The sequence below is a fragment of the Seriola dumerili genome, unplaced genomic scaffold (genome assembly GCF_002260705.1).
Source record: "Seriola dumerili isolate Sdu_G_001 unplaced genomic scaffold, Sdu_1.0 BDQW01000291.1, whole genome shotgun sequence".
NCBI lineage: Eukaryota > Metazoa > Chordata > Actinopteri > Carangiformes > Carangidae > Seriola > Seriola dumerili.
The window spans coordinates 7597230-7619579 of record NW_019174546.1 but is presented as its reverse complement, the minus strand read 5'-3'; the positions used below and the strand labels follow the sequence as shown (position 1 = coordinate 7619579).

General features: G+C 44.2%; 1 protein-coding gene across 5 annotated transcripts in view; it reads right to left on the bottom strand.

The window, feature by feature from the left end:
* znf521 (zinc finger protein 521) overlaps nt 1–22350 on the bottom strand; it is a 90366-nt gene that overhangs the window by 50358 nt on the left and 17658 nt on the right. The window lies entirely within an intron of this gene.

The window sequence follows — 22350 nt, the reverse complement described above, 5'->3', positions numbered from 1 at the left end:
CCGTGGTGTTATTTGTCATAGTAATTATTAGGTTGAGTTGTATGAATTTAGAAATCTTTGCAACTTAGACCATTTTTTCTTCAGCGGAAACAATACCTCTCCTTAGGTGTTATCTAAAAAGTTACATTTAAATATGCACTTTTGAGTATAATTAGAGAACAGAATAAGTGGAAATACTTTTACCACAATTAACCTTGTATGTGGCCGTGTAATGGCTTAGCCCACTGTGACTCAAAACACAATCTCTCTGACATTTAAAGCCAACACAAGACAATGGCTGTACTTTAGGATGTAAGCCTGGCATGAGGTAAATTAGAACATTTCTACTATTCCTGAACAATTGCTAGAATATTTTTTGAAAAACAAGAGTCCTTGAAATGACCTTAAGAAAAGAGAAAAAGCAGGGAAAAGCAGCTCTCAAGAGTAAAAGAGAAGATTAAATGTGCAATTTAGACTACAGCTATGCATAGCCTTTAGGAACCCTCCACTGGAAAATAGATGATTTTCATGAAACATGGGCCTTTCAGAACATCAGTCAATAGATATCAGATTATAGAATATGCATTATTATCATATTTGTCTGTGTGGTTTGTGCTAAGCCGTGAGGCAACTGATACTGGATGGATGAATGTGCCATGTGCTGATGCGGGGGGAGCGGGTGGGGGGACAAGGGTACCGGGAAACGGATAGGGGAAGACGACAACCAAGTGACTAACAATCTCACTCAAGGACAAGCAGGTGCAGAGAATGACCAGGGAACACCAGTCGACTGACAATACAGCCCCCCGTTCGTTTTACAGTTACTTTAATGTGTCCCTATTCAAATTGCTTTGTTGCCGACATTCCTTTCCACTGGTTCACTGTGCTGTGATATGAATGGAAAACACAGAACACCACTTTCCACAAGTTCAAAAGGTTACAGACCACTTCTTCCCGCTGCCGAATTCTAAGTGCTGTGAACTTCCTTACCTAAATAAAACAACGTAATCCCAACCCCTTTAGAAAAAAAAAACTGTGTCAAAAGGCCAAAACTTGGAATGGGAAAAACAAGAGGAAACTGCAAAGATTTATGAGAGGGACGAAGGAAAAGCATGAGCTCTTTCCAGGATCTAACCTCTGTACTCTCCTTCAGCTGACAAATCTAAGTCTCTCTCTCCCCCTTTCTGTTGTTTTTGCTGGGAGATCTGCCCTTTGTCAGGATATCATGCCCTCTCTGAGCACTTACCCCCATCAGGGCCTATCTTCAGGAAACAGATGGGGTCGGAGGCCATTCCCTTGCCCCTCCAAACTGCTGAAAGCGGCACATTGAGAGCCCACCTCCACACCGTGGCCCTCCCGGAAACCTCCCACCCCTGGCAAGGCGCCCACTCTGCACACACATCTCACTCAAGGAGCAAACCTTGCCTGATTTACTTGCTTTATCTCTCATACATGTCTCAATGTTTTGTTCTCTCTCTCTCTCTCTCTCTCTCTCTCTCTCTCTGGTTTGAGGGAGGATGGGTGACTCAGTGCTATGCCCTCCTCCACAGAGGGGGCGGATCTGCCCTCTCTCATACTGCCTCCCAGGGTATAGGAGAAGAAGACAGTGCAAGAAGAATGACCCCAGCCAATGCCTTACAGTCATACATATTGGCTTTGAGACAATAGCATAAAACAAACAAATAAATGGGCCTGTATACAAGGCTAAATGAAATTCTACTGTCTTAAATGAGGATGTCTTTGCCTTGAGACATTACTAAGCTGTCAGGACAACATTCCATTTTTTTTTGTTGTTTGTTGTTGTTTACTTGATGTATATTATTTATTTAGCGCCTTTACTCCAATACCACACATACATGAAGTCATATCTGTGGGGGACATGTGGGAGTCGCAAACATCACTCAAGTTCTACTCGCAGAATGGATGTTTAGATGGGCAAACAGCCGTGTTAATATTAGGTTTGGGGAATATTAGAGAAGCTGCTGTATGTTAAAATAATGCCTTAATATTAATATTAAAGTTTAGTAATGTAATTAATTCTTCTAGGTATCATCATGCCAATCCGACTTAAATATGTTGCATGTGTGCTGGAGTAAAAATCCAGCTGCTGCTTCTGTAAAACACATGGTCTCTATGTACCTTTGTCTTCCCGTGTCACATCTGTGCATTCAGAGTTGACACTGTACATTTCAAGTACAGTTGTCCCAAAAAGTGAGACTTACTACAATTTTACTCTCTCTCTCTCTCTCTCTCTCACACACACACACACACACACACGCACTCTCAGTAATATACACACCAGAGAGCATGAGTGCACACACTGCACATTCACCCAGAGTAACAAACATATATATGAGCACACATACATGTACACATAGAAGACACAGATACAAGCGCAATGGCCAAAACAAGTGTGTGAACAACTGTAGATGAAAGAGCAATCTTCCTCAGGAGACCGCAAGAGGAAAGCAAGAGAGAGGGACTTGTTTTTTTCCTTCTTCACCCAGACAAGAAATGCCCAGGCCTCAGCAGCAGCCTGAGTAAATAAAAGAACGGGCCTTACTTCCCTGTCTCTCGGGCCGGGGGCCTGTGCACGCCAGCACTCTCTGTGCTGCTGCCAAAGGGGATGCTGGGGCCTGAAAAACTACACCCTGCAGCTGAAGGGCTGTCTTTGTTGGTCTGCCAAGGCCTTCCTGAGCATCCTCCAGCCAACAGCCTGTCACGTCCTGGGAGGAAGACCTCCATCTTAAGGCCTGTCCCTCTCTGGGAGTTCTGTCCCTACCCCCGCCTCCTTTCTCTTTTAAATGTCTCCTATATGGAACAAAACAACCTCATTTGGAGCGCTGCTATAGGGGATGGCATAAAATGTCTCACAGCCATATTTACTAGTAAGATATAAATTCAACCCTAAGTTACAGCACATGAAAACTTAAAAAAAAAAAGAAGCTTAGCTTGACAAGTTCAAGGAATCCATTTATGTAAGGTTAATAAAGACATTTGCAATAGCTCTTTATAATTTAGTGTTTCTTTTTTCTTGTGCTGCAAAAGTAACCACTAAAAAAATCCCCCTTCACACGCAAGTCTCAGTTTCCTCTAAGCCAGTCTGAACTACTCTTTGTGCACCACTTCCTCTATGTTCATTTATAGCACCCTTTCCCAGAGTAAATACTCCTGTTCAAATAAGATCCTTAATGCTGGGAACAGGTAAGTTTGCCGTCTCTGTACACAGCAGCATCGCTTTCAAAAACCCCTGAAGTATTTTTTGATTCATGCAATTAATGAATTTGAGAATTAGCAAGATATATAAATATATTTTTAAGAGAGCAAGTCATTAATTTTCCTGATGACATAGTTTCCCTTTGGACCGTATAACACATATGGTGGCAAATATTGTATCCAAGTTTTAAAATACTAAATGATATTTATAATTTGAAAAGAATTACTACCATTTAATTCTTTGCAGATGGATACCACTCTGTCACGGTGTGAGCTGAACGCAAGATCAGAAGAAGGGCAACATGTGATTTTTGGATTGCAAATACTTCAAATATATTAATGGCTGATGTGCTCAGCAGTGGCTCAATCAATAAAATATACGTACAAAGTTATACATATTCAGAAATCCCCTTCCAGTGGTAGTGAAAGTGTGGTTGGTAAAACAATTTAATTGATATGATGGAATTTGAGAAAACACCTAACATGTATAAGTGCCAAAAAAAGAACCAGAAAAAAAAGAAGATATAATCAGATCTCATGTTAAACGTATTGAAGCTAAAGCTACATTGCTCAGTTTAACATTTGGTGGTGTAAATACTGTAAGAAATCATTCAAACAGAAATAGCCTTTTGCCAAAATACCATGAAAATGTGTTTGCACACTGCTCATCAGAGGTATTCTGTTACTCTCAAACCCAGACACACATGTGTTTCGCCATTTTAAAATGCTGTGAAATGTCTTATAACAACCATCAGCACCACACGGATGTCTATTCAGCATTGCAGTTGATTTAGTGCAAAGCTGAAGACGTTCTCTGATCTTTTTATTTCAGCTGCGTGAAAATAATGTTAACCGTCGGTTGACTGAACTGGCCTTTTTGGTATTGTGAAACATTTTGTAAACCATATTTTGAAAAGTACAAAAAACATAAATCAAGAAAGTTTTTCCTGATGTAATTACCTACCAACTTACTTTTTTAAATTCACAGGCTGTGACATTTGATTGCAGGCTTTGCCCAAAGCTAACTCTTGATAAACAGGCATTGGTGATTCTATTGTTTTGTTTTTTTTTTCCACAGTAATACTCCCTTCTGAAACCTTTCAGGGACCCTGGTTTGGGAATAACTCACTGTTTCGTGTCTGAGGTCTTGGAAGCAGTTCAAAATCGCTTATCGCTGCCTGACAGCAACAGAGTACATCTCTTCTATTTAGGAAGCCAAACTCTTATCCAGGTCCAGGACCTTATCTTATCAGAAAAGTGTTTTTGCTATCACTCATCTGCCACTTCTATAGCAAGCTAGACTTTGTTCAAAAGCCATTCTAGTGAAGCAAAGCATGCCTGTGCTTTCAGTCGCCAAACCTTGTCTTCCCGTGTGTTGTACCAGAGATCTGTACGTAGTGGTTGTCATAAGAGATGTGTTTGTGTGAGTGTATTTGTGGCACATTGGGGATTAGGGATTCATTGAATAAACAAAAAGCTGACAACTTGTCTGATGTAACACCATGACCCCACTTCATATTCAGAGAGGGGATCTTTTTACAGTTACTGGGAAAAGTAGTGTGCATTTCCCGTGAGACAATGCATGTGTCATCTCAACGCTTTTCCTGTTCTGATGCCCAAATAGCAACGTGCGTCTGAACAACACACTATCATGTACGGCCCTGTTTGTGACACAACCACTTAAGATCTAATAGAGGAGATGGCGAGAGAAATTTTTACATTAGCTAAGACTCCAGTCTCCCCAACTGAGAGAGCGAGGGGAGGGAAGGATGTCGAATTTCTGGGACTAATTCCAGTCAGATGAACGAATCACTCAGTTGATTCAGGACAGAGAGCTCAGAGGACACAGAGCTATTGGAAGAGGCCTAGTGCTGGGCTTTACTCACAGTAGTCCTGCTACATCCCTGTTTTAAGACATCAAATCCAGTCAAAATGAAACACTGATAATTCCCAGTAGCTGTCAACAAAAGTGCCAGGTGGCTAGACATGGCTTTTTGCACCGTGCAGCTGATTAACACACACAGACACACACAGACACACACAGACACACACAGACACACACAGACACACACACACACACACACACACACACACAGACACACACAGACACACACACACACACAGACACACAAATAATCACAAGTAGAAGTATTTTAAAGTAGCCTCTATTCATCCTTACATTCTCATCCTCAGATTTAGCATTGTGTGTGAGTGTATATGTGTGTGTGTGTGTGTGTGTGTGTGTGTGTGTGTGTTGTGTGTATACTCAGCTTGTCTCTCTCTCGTCCCCCTTTTTTTTTTTTTTTTTTTTTCTTAGCAAACACAATATGTTTTTTACACATCACTGAGAAATGTCAGGTCCCTCTCCCCCCTTGCTACAGATCAATCAAATCCACTATGCTGCAGGATGAGAATGAGGGGTTGTGTGAGACGACTGGAGGAGCAGCGAACAAGGGTGCTATCTTTTACTGGACGAGGTAGAAAAACAGTAGATGAAATGAGGATTCACTTCCCGCGGTTTCATCAGTACCGTAGCAGCGAGTTACTCCAGCCTAACATCATGTACACGCACAACAAAACACATATCCACTGCACACATTTGGAGGAGAAATGCGCGCACACACACTCTCACACACACACACACACACACACACACACACACACACACACACACACACACACACACACACACACCCAAAGTGCAGTCAATGGGGATTTTTTCACACGGGGCCCCGACACAAAGAGCTGGAACATCAAGCGCTGTCCTGACTCTGTGGTCTGGGTGTCCATTATTCTGGCCCTCATGGCTCTGTCTCTCAACCATGGGGAAGCGGCAAACTGTCAACTACTTTGTCCACATTACCCACGTCCCCCAGCTCAGACAGGAGCACTTGGTCACTGTCCCAGAAATCACAGTGCCCCAGTGGCGTCCCAGGAAAGTTAGACAAATGGAAGGCCAGAGGAGGAAAAGTAGGGCGGCCAGTCATCCTTTACTAGGCTTTTTCTTTCCATGATAGTGAGACACAATGAAAAGTGGAATTCCATTACTTATCACAGAGATGTGTCTCTGCTACAGTGGCATCTTTCCACACAACACAGACAAACTAAAATCAATCCTAAAGATTATACTCAATCAATAATATTTCTTAAAATAATGACATGGCTCTGAAATGAAGGAGGATGTTTGTAAGATGTCTGTGTGTAGAATCTGCCTCATTGTGTTTCCTGTGAAAATTAGCATCACGTAACAATCCATAACCGCAGTGTTTGAACTCTGAAAGCAGGCCAGAGATGACTTAATGCTGGGTAACACATTTCTTATCCTCCATAACAACTGCATGCTCTTATACTGAGGTCACTGAGGTCAGCAACGCATTTTAACACATACTGTGACACGAGTGTCAGATAGGATTGAACAGGCCTGTGAAGAATTACTGTTTATATTTAACTGTTTGATAAATCAACATTTCATTTGAACAAAGGCTTGTAATAAAAAACAGCCATTTATATAGTATATATAGTAGGGAGGTATTATATTATATATAGTAGGGAGGCTGTCTTGTATTATTATGTTTGGCTCTGCTTATGTTCTGCAGGTGTTACATCAGGGCAGGGCAAAGTCACAGAGACAGGGTTAACAAGAAATTAAATTGTCAGGAGCGCTTCATTTTGCTGCTTTCAAAATGAAGTCTTTTTTCTTTTTTTTCAAAAAGAGAAAAAAGAAATTAATGAGATGAGAAGAATAGGGAGACATTTAATTACAACATTATTCAAGAAAGGTGAATTTGGGGTTCATAATAGATTACTATTCAGAGTGCAGTGGCTGGGCTCGTGGGCTAATGTTGATGTTTTATTGTTTCAGTTGAATTTTACTTGTGTTTGAATTATTAAACATGAATCACACTTGAATCAAAATACACAGCGTGCATGTCATTATCTGAAATGTACCGTAATAGTGTTTTAATCGAAATAGTGATATTAATAAATTATTAATAAATGTGTATTAATTGCATACTACTATAGCTACGAAAAAACTACATTTCAGCAAATTGGAATAATCAAATGGTCAGTATATACAGTAGACTATTTATTCATAATTTTATTAAAAGAGACCTTATAAGGCTTTGGCAGAGATAGGACCTAAAGATGCTGCAAAGCAAGATGGTTGGAGTTGTGTAATGTAGGTGGAGCAGTTTGTGTGTGGGAGAAGGATGGCGGCAGTGGTGTCATCTCCTGTAGAACGGCTGGTGGTGTGGAGAGGAAGGACAGTTGACCACTTCAGGTAGGCTACAGCACAAACAGGAAGGAGGCTGTTCCCCAGGCCTTGGCTGGACCAGCAGCCACAGTGAGCCTCCCAGGGGGAGAAAGGAGGATGACAATCTGTCCCCCAGCATGCCCCTTCACCGCCTGCCTCACTGCACTGGCTCTAAGGGAGTGCTGGGCCAGGCGGGACTGGGCTGGGCTTGAGCTTCAATAGGCAGGGGAGCCTCTGTGTGTTATGTGTGTGTGTGCTGTTCCCTCAACACTGCGGCAGGCCAGGCGCAGGACCCAGTGGACAGTCAGATAGCCAGTCAGCCAGTCAGCCACTGCGAGAGATGCTGCGACGCTGTGCTGTACAATGCTACGTATACTCTGCTAATATTTCCTCACTGCGCAAGAGTTTACTTGGATGCCCTTTTATTTTTCCCCACTCTTGGTTACTCATGGAAATGTGATTTATGTGATCTCTCGGAAAAGAAAAAATTGTTGTGCATATAGAAATATGCTGAGTTACCGTGTGGTTGCTTCATTAAAATAGGGTTTGCTCTGCAAGTTTCATGAGGCGCTATCCATTACGTGAAACCAAGCACAGCACTCAGTGCATTTAGGAAATAGGGTCTAATTCTTTTTAATCAAACTACCTCATAGTGACCCATAAAACTTGGGCTAGTCTTCAACTAAGAGTTATTTCACTTTTTGAGGATAACTTCAGACACTTGGATCTATGTTTCGGTACACTGGGAATCATTTTAAAAAGGGCAGTCAGTCTGCCAAATGCCCATAAAAAAGTATTATATCAACACCTCTTTTTTTCTCATTCCAAAGGACAAAAAAAAAAAAAAAAAATCACATGCACATGGACAAACAACCCTAGCAATGGACTCCTGTGTTAGCTTTAGCATTAGCATTTATCAGAAAAACCTGACCCTGCCTCTTGACCCATGACCCTCAGTTCCCCTGATTAATACACTGTGGCTCTATTTGATACTTCCTCAACGCCATCCCAGCTTGTCAGTGGTAAAACAACTGGAGACAGCCCAGGAGGGAGAAGAAAACATGCATCTCGGAGAGGAGAGCGGGAGGGGAAGAAAAACAAGCATCAACTCAAGCAAGACGATGTATTTTCATGCATCCCTGTCTTAAATGTCAAGATTTCTTAACCCTCAGTGACTGCAGCACTGACACCTCTCCAAGGTTCAACAGAAACCGCATTCATTAATAATTAGCTTAGCTGTGAGGACAGGGAGAGAGACTGAGAATGAGAGAGCGAGCGAGACGGCTAAAATCTAAACTTCTGTCCTTTCCCGAGAGAATCAAATTTCACTACAAGTTTTTTTTTTTTTCTCATTCTTTTTCATTTCTTGATTTCCTGGTGTGTTGGCCAGAATCCCGCAGGCGGCCCACGAACGAGCGATGCAGACGTCGCATCAGCCTTACTACTCCCTCCTCTCCTTAATCATGGCTCTAATACCCTCCAGATGAATAAACATCTTCATCCCCTCTCTGTTAAAGCCAGAAGGCTCCTCCACTCTCGAATCCAAGAAAGGGAGAAAGAAAGAGAGAAAGAAATGGAGAGTTGAAGACGGAGCAGAGGAAAAGGATGACAGATGGAAGGGTGGATCAATGTCGAACTGAATCAACAGCAAAGTAACAAAGCCACGGCAAGATTTCCTGGTTCTTCCCGTAATGCGTCTGATGTATTTCCCCCTTGACACAATTATCACAGTCCTCCTAATTATTTTTTCTTCTTAAACAGATTTCTAATGGCAGACTGTGTTTTTTTATGATCATGTTTGTAAAGTGGAGGTTTTGTGAGCTGTTGTGCAACCTTGTCGCCTCAGACTGTGTCCACAGACTGCACAGGAAGGGGGAAGGGGGCGGAGAGGGAGGAGGCGGCGGGGGGCGGGAGCGGGGGGTGGGGGGGTTTTTGTCTCTGGAGAATGGGCCGGCCGACCAGCACTTCCCTGGCCCAGTAACTGTGCCAGAATACTCATGACATGTGTGTACAGTATGTGAGCGCAAATGGCAGACAGATTTAGGGGTTTGCTTTGTTTCCCCTTCTATTGCTTTCTGCTGGTATCCAAGCAGCTCATCATCATATCTTAATACTGCTAAGTATTATGAAAACACACACGTGCACACACTAATACGCGCTCGCAAACACGCGCACGCCTTGCCGAATGAATCAGTTCCTTCGTTGCCCTCAACCTCATCTTCATTTGCAGAACAGGGCTGGAATATGAGGCCTGAATACAACCAGACAAATGACTACAGGGCATTTTACTTATTCATCCATCACTTCACATTGATTTATTCCTGTTTATCTATTTATCAGCTGAAAAAAAAAAACTTTTCCCCTGGATTGTTTTGCTCAAACTTTGCATGTTGACGTACTTAGTGGAAAACTTTCAGGGTCACTGTAGAAAAATCCCTAAAAGAGATTATTGAGGTTCATCTTACCCTTGAATACCCTCCTCTCACTCCAGCACCTCAACGGATACTTCTTCTTGCCCTATTTACATAGACCCAGCACTCCTTGGCTTAGTAACCATTTACTTAGTTACACACCACCACCTGGGAGGCTATTTATGTCTCTCTCAGGAGAGGAACTCAGTTTGACTGCCAACCAACATCCCCATATGAATTATCATCCCTTCAATACAAGTAAACTTGAGGAAAATCTCAGATACTCAATGTGACTTTACATTAAATTTCGCTTTAAAAACAACATAATGTGAATCAATCAAATATTAGAGCTGAGTCGTGGTATAACAGAAAGAGTAAAGTAAATCTTTGAGATTTTTGTGGATATTGTAACAATTTTGTAAGTGGAGTTTTCCTTCTTATATGTGGTTATCTAACATCTATCTGAGAGTGCAGCTCACTGTGATGAACCCATTTCAAGGATCATCATTCAGGAGAGTGAATGTAATAGTCCCCCAATATCAGTTATCACTGACAGTAACATCCATATCAGCTAATTACTTTTCATTGCACTGTTGTAGACGAGAGGACATCAGCTTTTATCGCTATATGAAAGGAGCGGCCATTACTATTATGTTATCGCTGTGGAAGAGCCAGTGTTACTGTACCACGAATATAGAAACGGCACACAATGAGATCTTACTTGGCTACTTTAAATATCAAGAGAATATTACCAGTAAGGTGACCTTTAATTAAATTTGGCATGCAAATAAGTTGACGAGTCAGGAAGAGAGTGAGAGAAAGAGATGTTCTAAGATTACCATTGGAGTCGTGATGACACACACATAACACATAGAGCCCTACCCGCCTGGTAACAGGATCCATGCTGTTTTTTCTTTAACTAGCATACATCCAGCACAAACAGAAGAAGCCACTAGGTCAGAGCACTGCTTTCTCCCTTCCTTAATTTGTATTTTCCTTGGCGTTCTTGGGTTAGTGAGGTGACTGTCATCTCTGCGGCTGTTCATTGTCTGAGGGAGGAGTTGGCGTTGGGGAATATAATCCCACGCTCTATGCATACAGCAGGGAGGAAATGTGGGCACAGAGGTGGTGCACGGCCCCCTGGGTAATTTGTAAAACATGAGCCATGGCACCCGAGCGCCATGCAGAACTCGGGTCAGGTGACTCAGTCACAGGTGCACCATGGGAGGATCTCCAGTGAGGAGGCACACCTCCCACCACAGAGCGTGGTGGGCAAAACAATGTCTTCTAAACATGGAACTCGCTAAAAAAAAATTCCCTCAGTCTTTCTTTAGGAATGTGTCAAACACTGAAAACGTAGCAGAGGTGGTAGCTACAGCGTTGGACATGTATTTTGAGAACTCTTCGCTTGGGTTATCAGCCTGTATCTGCAACTGAAGATGGAGGGCCGAAGAGGTTATTGCATTTCTTCTGAAATGTAGCCACCAATTTCATCAATAGCTCCCTGGGACGCGCAGATTTTGGAACATAATAGTGCAAACATACCAGACGTATTACATATGCCTGAGCCCACACGTGTCGCTTTAACAAGAAGTCTTGATTAGGATTCGGCAGACGTAACATCCCGCATGTATGCACGGTCTCTGCTTTGCTAGGCCTCAGATAACCTTTATCCTATAGGGTTTAATTAATGTCAGCCAGTCTACTCTGCCTTTCAGAAGGAAACGACTTATTCCTCTGCCCTCATGAAGCCCAAATCCCTCTGTTTCACTGGTGAGGCCGGCTGCCTTGTTTATCCCAACTACAGGTACTGCTCCCTATTAAGGCCAGCACTTGTTACAGGGAAAAGGTTGAATTATTTACCAACAGTAGAGGGGGAGGAAGAGAGAGGAAGAAAGAAACGGAGAGAGAGGCATTTCATACACAGGATGAGATTTTTATGTTGGTTTTTTTTTTAGGTTATGAACAAGGCAAGATTAATGATCCATGGACTTTAGATACAGGTGCTGATTACCAAGGAAAAGGGCATCCTGGCATATAGTAAGCAGAAAATAAGGCCATACACAGGGATGAGTAAATTACCCCCAAAACATTATGCATTAAATCTCTTTGATGAAAAACACCTCATACCTTGTGCTTAAAAAGTAGAGTTTTATACATTTGGTCATGTGTAAATAGATGAATGTGTTTTGTTAAACAGACACCAAGGGTGCTTGTGCGCTCTCTTCACCCAGGGCAAACTGTCTGCATTCTATCTGCATCTCAGTCTCTCTGCACAATACAACAAAACATACAGAAAACAAAAGGGAGCACAGAGGGGGAGAACGAAGAGACAGACCAAACAATAAACTCAACCACAAGAGACAGAGTTTGACTTTGTGTGTGTCTGTGTAGTGTGTGTGCATGTGCATCGAAGAGCGAGACAGAAAGCGAGAGGAGGACGAGGGAGATGAAGACAAATGCAGAAAGGGAGAGAGACAGAGGGCGGCAGAGAAAACGAAAGACAGAGGGAGAAATCAAATTTGCAAGAACATAACAAAAAGCTGTATCTCTGACAAAAGAGAACACACAAGGGTATTTGTCTAGCTGTCTGCACCAGCAGGATCCTCTGAAAGTTTATTAAACTAGAACCCTTCAAGAGAAGGCAGAGAGTAGTAAACTATACTACTGGGGAGGAAAAGAGAGAGGGAGAGGGACGAGGGGGGGCAGGGGAGGGTAAAAAAAGAAAAAAGCTAGCTTTTCAGCCTCTGTCTCTCAGAAATTCTTTTATTTCAGCCATGCATTAAGTAACCTCCCCACTGAGTTCTGCTCCCCTTCCTGGTGTGGATAAAGCCGTCCCTCGGGGGAGCCGCTGGTAATTTCCAGCTTCGCCAGAAACTCAGGTATTAGAAAAGACCGCTTGGGGACCTGCCACAATATACCTTCACAATTTCATACGCTCTGAAAAAGAGGGAGCCCCTCCCTCGCAGCCTACCCCCACCCTCCCAGTAAACCCCCTCGAGGGTCCCCAGTTCAAATTTCTGAAGTGCAGACAACGGGTGTATGTGTGGGGGGGAGGGGAGGGTGGTGGTGGGGGGCCCGTGGGACTGAGCACCAGCAATAGAAAATCCACTGCATAGAGGAGAAAAAAGCATTTCCTCTCTGGTCTGGCAGGAGTGCCTTTTTTCCCCTGGCTCCCACCAGAGGCTTTTTACAAAACATGTGTTGCTGACATGTTGACAGATTGCTCAGTGAAGTGTTAGGCGCATGCACACGGCTGGCCATTTAGGGGGACATGGCTTCCTACCCAACATCCTCTACCTGAGGCACCATGTTTTATACATCATCCCCCAAAGAAAAAAAGGAAACAATAAAAGGTAAGGGAGTTGCTTCCTTTGTGAGGAAAGCAGAATATCAGAGAGCAGAGAGAGACTGCGTATAATGCTGCCTTAGCTGAACTGCAGCGATTGGGAGGAGCAACGGAAGTGAGAATAAGGGAGGGAAATGGTTTCAGGCAGGAAAGACTGAGATAAAGCAGAGAGGTGGGAAAAAGAGCTTGAGGATGGATGCATGGTATGCTTATGTACAGCAGGTGAGCTTGTCAAACCAATAAAAAGCCCACAAGACCCCTTTGTCTTCCTGTGCTGAAGCCACCAATAGCAGGCAGGAGGATGGAATCTGATCAAAGGCCAGCTTCCAGATCCAACTTCTGCTCCTATCAGGGTATCGACAGCACACGTCTTAATCGCCCTGCGGCTCTAAAAGTGCTGCCGTGGCAACAGGATGGAAATGGGGATCATAATGTATTCATGGTGCCGGCGACCTGGGGGCTGCAGAGCGCGCTCTCTGGGGACCGCACTTTACCCAGAGCCAGACGTGTCTGGGCAAAATCACTCCACACAAGACAGCAGCAGAATACTGAGGAGCCATGACAGGATGGAGGGAGGGAGGGAGGGAGAGAGAAAGAAAGAGAAAGAGGGGAGGCAGCAGAGAGAGCTATGGATAGAAATGGAAGATGATAATAGAACACAAAGACGGAGAAGGGTTAGGACATCGGGGGTAAACAACGGCTGCCGAGTGATGTCAGAGCGTACAGTAAGAGAGGGAAGAAAGGTGGCATTACTCCAGTCCTGAAATGAAACTTCAAAACACAAAAGACAAAAGATCTGAGGCTTGAGGAGGAAAAAAAACAGGATGTGATTGGTGGGAAGGGGCTTGCTGGGATGAGTGGCTCTACCTTGAGAAGCCTGATGCTGCTTGACCAGGTGGGTGGTTGGCTGGGAAATAAATTGCAGAGGAAATTGGTCCAGATTATCAGGGCCACAAAGAGACATGGCCCTTTGGCCATGGGCGAGGATGGATAAATGGCTGGATGAGTAAATGAACAGAGGGATAGAGAGGGGGAAGATTGATGGCTGAGCAGATGGATGGTTCAGTTGGACTGAGAGTCCAGTTACCCACCAACCCCCATACCCGCACATCCTATCTGCTCCTGAAAAATAAATGCTTACATTGGAGATACATCTTGCATTTTTTTCCTGGCTGAATTTAATGTGCTCTCTGACCCTTTCCATCCTAATGATCTCCCCCTCCTCCCCATACACATACCACACACATATACATACAGAAACACATACACATTCACACACTCATACACACCCTCAAAAATGCTCACACGCACAAACAAACAAACACAAAGCTATAGCCTGACCTGCTTTTCCACAACAGGAGGGCAGCTACAACAGGCACCATGCCAGGTAAACATCCTCAAGCCTTGTGCACTCGCTGCAGAGGGTAAAGCTCAATGCTGGAAACACACTCTAAAATACAAGGAATAGTCAATTATGTTTAAGACTGGGAAGACATTCTTAGAATATATATTCCTCTTACATGGCCCTCCTGCTGTATTTAGAAAAAAAAAAATAAAAAAGACACAACTTTTGCTGCATTTTATATCAAGGTTCCTTCTGAAACAGAAAGTCATAACACTACCCCCTAGAGGTGATGATTCAAATGCATTAAGTCTCCCAAAATGAGAGGATTCACCTGCAGACTGCGGAGCGTCCTTCTGCACTAACTATCCTCCACACGTAGTACACCCTCAGGCATTCAACCTAAGGCCACAGACTACTCCCCTGTTTGTCTTTCCTTCTTCCCTTCAGCTGACAGGTTCTTCGACTGCTAAGCTCCAACACGGACCTCTGTGTTTGTGATGACTGTGCACAGCAATCAACGGAAGAGAAGGGAAAGAAAGAGAGGAATGATGACGAGGGGCGAGAGAAGGAGTGTGGGCGAAGAAGAGCTAGAGAGAGAAACAAGGACATCAACAACGTGTTCTCACAGAGAGATGACCCCTGGCCATCCCGAGGCATCTGGTTTATCTGGCTGTCTGGGTAAGCCACGCACACACCTAATGACTCCAGCCTGGTCCATGTCCCATAGGTTTTTTTTATCCCGGATTACGGATGGGGAATGACAATGGGCTGGTAAACTACTGTGCCTCACGTCTAAGAGCTCATATCAGACAAGGAGTTCTCCATGATGAAAAGACCTGGGCGAGTTGAGAACAAGGTTCAAAGTTACCGAGAAGTTACGGCAGTAGTTCCCGAATTATATTCAGAATATGATGAAAGATTAATGGATCATTTCAAAATGTTTGCAATATGCGTTTAAGACACGTTAATGCTGCTGTCTTGCTGATTTGTATGCATCATAAATAGCTTATTACTTCTCAAACTGAAGGTCAAATATACCCATAACTCTGTTGGGGGCCAATATGGAGATCTAGTTTGGACTGCAACCTCCCTCTGTTTTTTCCTCATGTTGCATGGCGCTGCTGTACAGACCTCAATCTACTTCTGCGGTGGAGATTAGTAATCATCTAGGGTCTTCATATTGATGGCCAGGCTCAGCTTGTTTGCATATTTACTGGCCTCAGAGCCCAGTCGCCTGAGGTGAGAAGCAAATTACATTTCTGCTTACCCCCACGCGCACAACTCTCTCACACTCTTTTGATTTCTATCCCTCGTTTTCTCCTCCCTTTTTTTTTTTTTTTTTTTTTTTTTTTTTCTCCAAACTCGTTTCTCTTAACATGCTGATCAGTCATCTTGCGGAAAGCATCCTTGCCAGCCCTGGTTGCATCCGAATAGCGGTCTCATTTGGCTAACATCATCACAGCGTAATCTTGTTGGAGAGAGCAATCAGTTTACTTTGGAATTAGGTATTCCGTTGGCGGGCCCGGAGAGAGGGAGGGCTCACAGGGTTTAAAGGATGCAAACGAAAGCATGCTCTCCAGAATACAGTCTTGAGCCTGATTGGGTGATAACAACCCACACAGGCTCCATGTGAGAGTAATGAATGGCCAATGGGAGGCCTGAATAATAATGCAATTGGATTAAAATCCAATCACACGATGGTTTTGTCTGTTGACTTTGTTTGTGGGGTATGTTCTACAAACCAAGTTCATGATGAGAAGGATGCATCATGCTTTGACTGGGGGGCACATAATGTCCTAATATAAAGATTACCACTCTGTTTACTACAGCCCAATCTCTCTTGGCTGTCAGTCAGTCCTTCAGGATTTTGTTGATCTGATTTTAAAGTACATGCATTGCATTTAGAGTGAGCCTGATAACACGATGAAGTGATAGTAACAGTAGATGTTCTTTGCTGTTTTAAATCAGTGGCTTATTTAGAGAATGGCTACCACAGGTGGCGAGTTACTATTTAATCAGGGATTTTAATGTCTTGGTTTATCGCAGAGACATGTATCAAGCTGGCACGCTCTGCAGCCTTCCGCAGAATCCCGGCTACTTGTTGGGAGGCCATCTCTTAGGAGAGGCTCTCTGATCAAATCGATCGACTCCTCCAGGATGATTGATCAGCCGGGCAGGTTGGAGGTGGAATAGATTAGATGACCTTTACATTCTCAGCAGTGCTGGACCCCCCACAGCCCACTGCTCTTAACATTAAGAGGACATCCCTGTATTACCTGGTAGCGTGGCTTTACTGTCAAAACCATTGTGTTCTGTACCAACACGCGCTGTTCCCTCTACCAAAGCACAGTCCAGCTGGTGGCCTTGGAGACCTCAAACGACACCCATCCTGCCCATAAAACTAAATTTATGAACCCACCTTCCAGTCCGAAAATGGCAATTAGCACTGAGGAACAAATGTGTTACTTCACATGATATTTGAGAATCCCTGTCCTTGTGGGTGGTTGAACTCCTCATATCCTGAAGTATAGGAGTGGCTGTTCCACAGAGCCCCATAGCAGCCCCCACCCAAACACTACCCCCTGGCCAACAAAAACAACCCCTGGGAGGGGTAGAGGAGAGGGGGGAAATGTTGAGTCGGTGATAGTGTAACCCCAAAGTTCCTAAACCACAGCGGCTAGCAGGATGCCGTCACAGCTGGCTCCTCTCCTTCCTGTGGGCCCACTCCACCAGAGCTCAGCCTGCAGGGAGACATAAACCTGTCGGACTGGTCACTCTTTCCACCGCCCTCCATCTCCCTCCTTCCCTTCCTCCCATTACTGGTGAGTTTGGCAAAAGCCATCTAAGGAAAAAGCCCTATGGGGATCAATGTTCAGTACATTTCCATGCAGACATAAGCAAAATCCTATGACCTTTTCAGTAGGGAGTATTAACATGATTTAAAGCCTGTAGATGTTTCTTTTAGGTGTCTGCGAACGAGGTGTATGTTGATTGGTGAACTTGTCTTTGTCTCAAAGCCATGTTACATCCTGTCGACTGCTGGTGTAAATTTTAGTTGAGAAACATGCCACAGAAAAGCTCTCTGGCATTTGATATGCTAATACAGAGTGTTAATTACAAACCAAGTGTTTGTTCATGTTACGCACTTCACACGATTGTTTATAAAAAATCAAGCCAGAGCGAGTGAATGCTCATCCGCCACACACCAGACACCTGTTAAGGTGTCATCTGATCAAAGGAAATAAGATTGTCTCAAACAAAAGTACACCAAAAAAAAAAAAAAACTTTTTAAGGGTAACAGCATTTGTATTTTATCATTAATATTATTCTTTAAATGAAAATGGTTCAAATAAACTAAAACATTGCACACCTGACTGGACTATGCAGACTGAGAGAAGAGAAGAAAAAAACCTTCAACATTTCACAGCATTTGTTAGAAAACCAAGCTGAGAAAATGTCCATAAAGTTTTTAAAATACATTTTTGCCTTTTCTTTGTGCCTAGTTATGTTTCTCTGTATCTGCCTCATCATTATTCTGGTGAGCAGTCCCACGTTTGAAAGAGAAAAAAGAAAATCATTTGAATTCTGGGGACCCAGAGGAGAGTGAGCAAAACCCAGAGGTAAGATCCAAGCTCGCTCTCCGTGCCCTTCCGTTGGCTGCCTACCTGGTAAACATCTCCACAAGCTCCTTGCTTTCAAAACACGTCAACCGATGCCTATGTACTTTAGACCGGCCAGCCAAGCAGGAATTGAGACTTTATTTGTTTTTTACTTTTTCCTGTCTCTCTTCCGAGCCACCGCACATAACCTGTCTGGCATTAATGATGTTGTTAATAAAATGCGGCTGGTCTGTGGGTGGATTTGCCTGGCAGGCCTGGTGCCTGTCCTTCTCAGAGATAAGCCCACTGCTGGCCTTATCTACCTCCCACAGCCCCACCCAGCAGTGCCGTGCACTGGACACACAACCAGTCAACTCATCACTGGCTAATTACCACCTCTGACTGCCTTACAAAGCAGGCCTGGACTCACATCTCTGCTGCTGCTAAGAATGGCTCTTCCCTACCTTGACTGTGTCTCTCTGCACTTCCCCCTTCGTATCAATTTCTCCCTCTAAACTTCCCTCTTCTTCCTCTGTCCTTCCCATTTCTTCATATTTCACTCATCTCTCCTGGCTAGTTCTGTTCTCTTCTACTCCGTTTTATTTGTCTCAGCCAACAGGATATATTGAAAGAGGGAGTATGTCGTGAGTAATATCTCGTACATAGTCAGTGTTATGACAGTGTTTTCCAACTGTTCAGCTTCACTGTGGGTGGTCAGGTAAACCCTGTGTCTACCTTCCATGTATGTCTTTGCATTTGGAAATGGACTAATGTAATTTATGCTACAGTTTCTCAGTAAGGGCTTAAGCCATTTGTGAGCCGGAGTCAGTTCAGTCTCATAGCTTCAGCAGATCAGCCGAAGTCACTTGTGCTACAGAGGGAGGGAGCGGTTTCTTTTATTCAATTGTTTTCCACTTCCACGAGCGTGTGCCAAGGGGGAGGAAAGCGCCGGCTTAACACGCTCTGCAATTCAACACGGCCAGACGCAGTCCTATTAAGATTTAATGTGCCATTCTTCTGCTTGTGCCGCTGAAAAAGACTTGCAGGCTGAGGAAGAGAGTGAACAAAGAGCAGGCAGAGCCAGGGCCAGGGAGAGATGAAGAGAGCAAGAGAAACCGAGACAACCGCTCCATGGCCAGGTCTTTGTCACACAACTGAAGTCAGTAGTTTCAAAGGGATGCTACAAAGTGGAGGGGGAAATAACAGTGTCGTTGATATAGTGTTTTCACTCAGTGCGTGTAGTTCTGGGTGAGTACATGAGATTATCTCTGTTTTGTCCACATGTCATCCCTGCTATTGTGGCTACCTACTTAAGAAAGAGGTCAACTGGATAAAGTCACAGCATGTGTTCAGCCTCTTGGGCGATGAATTATGTGTCGTCTAAAATGCAAAGTGCAAGCACGCAGGTGCTGCGAGGGAGCATGTGTGCGCGTGTGCGCGTTAATACTTGTGTGTGTGTGTGTGTTTGCATGCCTAAGCGGATGACTGATTGAGCAAGCAAATACATGAGAGACAGAGTGTGTTAAGATAGATGGGGGATGTGAGTGTGAGGGAGGCAAGGAGTTGCAGTGCTGGCCATTGTCATTTCTACCTTCAACACACACACCAACGCGCACACACACACACACACACACACACACAAGCATGAAGTGAAGGCTCCTCTATTCTTATTTTGATTGTTTCTCTGTAGAAAATGCAGCCCTCGTCTTACAAAGACCAATAAATACTTTATACAGTGCATAATGTGTGCGGTGTGAAGCACAGGGGAGAGAGAAAGAGGGCGTCCTCACGAGGGCATATGCTTTGAATTCCTAATGACACTCCTGTTAACGTTACTGGCACTGTCGCACAGAGAGGAAATGCACAGGGATGCTACGCCGTGGAGTCAAACATCTACTTTAATACTCCCTTTCTTTCTCTCCCTCCCTCTCTCTCTCTCTTCCTACCTATTTCTTTCTCCAATAGACACTCACACAGAACATGCCCCCCACACAAACACATACACACAGGAAAGACTCAAGCCCAATTCTGAGAGCTCACTCTAGCATGAGGTCTCTTTTCAGTGGCTGCGTTGTGCCAGAAGTAGCTATTCTCCCCTGACCGCCTCTCCTCTTTTCAAAGCCTTGTAATCAGTGTGCTGCTCTTTGTACCAGGATGTCGCAAGACGCTCGGGCAAAAACACAGCAGAATTTCTGATGAACGGCAGTGGCTCAGAGTTCGGCTAATCAGGTCTTGCTCATGTCGCTTTCCTCTTATGTGAGCCCTTTTGAAGCAAATAAATTCTTTGCAGTTTGGCACATTCTTCTTGGCAGCCACAAAGCAGCTGTTGGATCAATACACAAAGTTAGTTGAAAAAAAAAAAAAAAAAAAAAAAACAACCCAAAATAAAAAAACAAAAAAACAGTACAACCAATAGGAGCCTTTTGGAAACAGTTAGTAGAAAACACGGACTGCCAGGAGCCTGTTCATAGTTGAGGGTATTACTGAATGTTTCCATGCTGCTGACCCAAAGACTTGATGTAAATGAATTCAAACACTTCAAACAAACATGTCGTGGTTAGGGATGGAAGAGGGAGAAAACATACAGTATGTCAGAGGGTTTAAAAAATTTGTCTGGCTACCCCTTGCGAAGAGAGGCTTCATATTAGAAATTTGTCGAAAACTATTTCTATCCCATTACCGGTCCTCTGGATTGTTGGGGAGGATCTTATTGTTTTTCACTGAGTATTAGTATTTCATTTGTATTTTTCTCATAAATCTGAAATGTATTTTATTGAAGCTGAGTGCATTTTGCAATGTCTACAGGGAAGAAGAAAGGGGAAATCTACATAATATAAATCCATATATGGCCCAGTTATCTCTCTCTCTTTCTCTGTTGCACCCTCTCTGATTGATTCCTTTATCTGAGGGAAGCAGAAGACATGCTCTGTTTGCTCGCACAGTGGCCGGCAGGAAAACAGAGAAAGACACTTATTAAAAAGGTCATCTCACAGAGGGTTAAAATAGCAGGGCACGGATCTCTCTGGGGGGAGCAGCCATGCCCCTCCTCTAGTGAAGGACACAAGAAAAGGTGTTGCTCAAGGGAGCTGGACCCGTAATGAAAGAATGGCCACCAGGCTCACAGCCCATGTGTGCACTAGGCTATTCAAATACCTTCAGAGAGACGGAAATGGAGAAGTGACAGTGAAAAGCTTTGGGAAAAGGCAATCTTTTGAATTAAATTTTGAGCTAGAGGTGTTATTTTTATTTACAGTGTGGGCTAGCTAGTAAACACAAGTGGAAATGAGCTGAGGGGCAAGGTATTTCTTTGGCGAGGAGGTCTGAAGGCATGTTTCCTTGCCTACCAGTGCAATCTCATATCTAGCAGTATGAGCATGTATTGTGCCAACTAAGAACAAAAGTCAAACTACAGACACTGTTTCTCTTTCTCCATGAAGGATCAGTAACAATACAAGGGTGTATAGACAATACAGTGAGACAGTGAGACAAAGCATTTGTGAAGTGTTTTTGGAAAGGCCTATGGAATAGCAGTGCCTCCAGCCTCCTGTCTCCTCCCCAGGGCAGCCTAAAGCCCTGTCGGCAGGATGCTGATCCCCACACGGAAACCTGATCCGCAGCCATCCTGGAGCCGGAGGGGGGACGGGGGAGAGCTCTCCCCCCGCGGAGCCCCTCCACTTCTGCCCCAGAGTTAAAGGGGTGCTCTGGGGGAACATTCCTGTAGCCCTGCCCCAGCCAGCCTCCACTCTCAACTCTCTAGAGAAGCATTCTTCCAGCCCTGCCCTAGCCTTCACTGGGATCTCCTGGGGAGCATTCCTGAAGCCCTGCCCCAGCCCAAGACGGGCTCCCTAGGGATGCATTCCTGCAGCACTCTCTCTTTTTCTCTCTCCCCATCTCCCTCCTTCTCCCTTGCTCCCTTTCTCAGGCTCTCGCCTTCCTCCGCAGTCCAGCATTAGCGCGATCAATAGCACCGATCGCATCGGGGACACGAGGCAATCCATACCCATGCGCTCCCTTAGCGCACTGCAGTGGTCACGGCTTAAGTGCATGGAAAGGTGTTACACCTCTGCCAGACGGGGGGGAGACAATGGCCGCCATTGATCGCAGTGACATGTAACATCTTTCTCTTTCTCTCTGTGCATCGGGCGTGGTCGACATGCTGCTAGAACCTGTTTAGACTTTATTTAGTCTGTTTTGTC